This window comes from Colobus angolensis, unplaced genomic scaffold, assembly GCF_000951035.1.
Source record: "Colobus angolensis palliatus isolate OR3802 unplaced genomic scaffold, Cang.pa_1.0 Scaffold570, whole genome shotgun sequence".
Lineage (NCBI taxonomy): Eukaryota > Metazoa > Chordata > Mammalia > Primates > Cercopithecidae > Colobus > Colobus angolensis.
Genome location: NW_012119266.1, coordinates 51,820 through 54,488, shown reverse-complemented (window position 1 = coordinate 54,488; position 2,669 = coordinate 51,820).

Sequence of the window (2,669 nt, the reverse complement as noted above, 5' to 3'; positions counted from 1 at the left end):
GATGATGAGTTCCCCCAGGCTCTAGGTGAGTCCAGAGTTGCTGTCTGAGAGTCAGGAACTAGTCAAACATTTTGAAGTATACTTGGTGTTTTATTGTATTGTGGCTGACTTGACACTCAAACCACAAAATGCAGTCCTTCCCACTCTTCCCCTCCACTTTCCAAAGTCAAAGGATCCTCACCAAATAGCTCCCGAGACCACAGGCCACAGGGAATAATGGTAGACTACCACCTAAATCCCAAGGGCTCTTCAGTCATCTTGTGGTGAATGCTACCTGGCCTGGGGCTCACCCCTCAGTGTCTTGGGTTCCCCTCTGGCCCAGAGCAGTTCCAGAAATGCTGTCCAATTATCATGCTTTGAAATTGGGGAAACCAAGGGTTTGCTTGGTATTCTATCCTCCTCTGCAAAGCTGCTACTTACAGAGCAAGAGAAAGTCCCCCTTATTACTCTTTCTGCTTCTCTCAAGCAGGAGTTTCACCCTTTAGCAACCATAGCTGGTAATGGGCTCATTCTCACCTGAAGCCAGAAAGTCTTAGTGGCTCACCCAAGGTCCTCTACATATTACCTGGATGTTGCTGCTGGTTATTCAGGGCCCAAGTGATCTTAAGTTAACAGATAATAAATGGTGCCAGGTCTGGGTCCTTCCCTTCAAGGCAGTGAATTCCCTTCTAACCCACAGTCTGTTTAGAAATGTCATTTGGGAGGTAGGGAATGGAATGGGGGACTCATGGCTCTGTCCAGTGCTGTTTCCTGCTGTGGGTGATCTGGTATTTTAGATGCAAGAAAAAGTCCTCCCTACTCGTCCTTCTCCTGTCCTCAAGTGGAAGGAAGGCATCTCTTTTTGAGCCACGAGCTGTGCAACCTTGGGTTAGGGGAGGTGTAATGACAGCACTTTCTTAGCTGTCCTAGCTAGTGTCTCAGTAGGTTACGTTCCTCACCCCAAATCATTGTCTCTTGACTTGGTTAGCACTAGGACTCACTGAAGTGTTGCAGTCTTTAGGGCTTAGATTCCTTTCAAGTTTACTTAGAGACCCAGAGAACTTTAGCCCATGATGGTGAGGTTTGTGGGAACTCAAGTTCTGACTGCTGGGATTAGTAATTCCCCTTTTGCTAGGGCTAGCTTAAATGGTATCTCCACGGGTGAGTGTCAGCTGAGTTTGTGTGGTTTTCTTTTCTGCTCCAACAGGACATTTCTTAGGTCAATGCCTCACAGCTGCTTCTCTCCCTCCCCCAACACCTAAAGATAATCTGCGCAACATTCTGATGTTGCTGCTGCTGCCACCAAGGGTGCTGAGGGTGGGGGAGGAGTGACATCAGTGATTCAAGACTGTTTTTCTTCCTCTTCAACACCTCTTTCAGGGATACGAATATAACACTGGGTACTGTAAGGGCTCACCCAATTTTTGTTTTTTATGAAGTTTTTTTCTGTGTATACAGTTGTTAAATTGGTGTCCTTGTGAGGGAGACAATCAGTGAAGCCTTCTATTCTGCCATCTTGCTCCACCTTCTTACAGATATTTTTGATTGCTCTGACCAGGGAAGTGTGACTGGTCTTTAGTGGCTAGGGGTCATTGATGCTGTCAAACATTTTACAATGTACAGTACAGCCTCCTCTACTCCCCCTATCCCTCTCCTCACACACAATTAATTATCTGAGCTGAAAGGTCAATAACATTGAAGTTGAGAAACCCTGACCATAGAAGTATAAGACAACTGAATGTTAACTCTGAGATGACTCCATTATTAAGGAGGCTAAATTGGTATGAGAGTTTCACAATGGAAAATGACTGATATTCTCTCTCTATTTCATCATTGTGCCTCCAGGTTGCTTAAGTAGAAATCTTTCATCTTCTTTGCTCCTCCTTTTCTTTCCTTCATGTTCAGTAGTTCATCAGGTCCTCTGAATATGACTTTCTTTTTTTTTTTTTTTCACTTTTCATATAAAAGGCACTTTACTATCTATGGTACGTTACATGTTATGTATCACATTATGCTTACTGTATATTACATATTCTATAGAATATATATTATATCACATGTAATAGAGGCTACATTGCATAATACCATATATATGTGTATGTACACACACATATATAAAATATCATATAACATTTAAACTATGAGGTAGGTTCTAATTTATCACCAATAAACAAGAAAACTAAAATCTATTTAATTCATTTATTTGTATTGTATATATTTAATGTGTATAGCATGATGTTTTGATACACATATATGCAATAAAATGATTACCACAGTCAAGCATGTACCGGACTTGGAAATGCCAAGAATCTGAACTCAAGGGCATTAAAAGACTCCTCCAATATTAAAATTTTATAATGTAGGATTTCTGTTAAGATGTCCCATAAAATTTCAGATTTAAATGAATATTTTCTATCCCTCAAATTAGTATTAAGTATAGAGAAATAGAAACTTAGAATCCAATATTTGGTATTCCACTGATTTCTCTATTTGCTGATACTTTATAATCTTCAAATTGAAGCATTCACAAATAATTTGCATTGCCATTTGCAACAACATAGATGAAACTGAAGTGAAATTAAGAGTGAAATAAGCTAGAAACACAAAGAAAAATACGGCATGATCTCACATACAGATGGAATGTTTTTCAAATGTCAAATACATAGAAACAGTAAAACAGTGCTTACCAG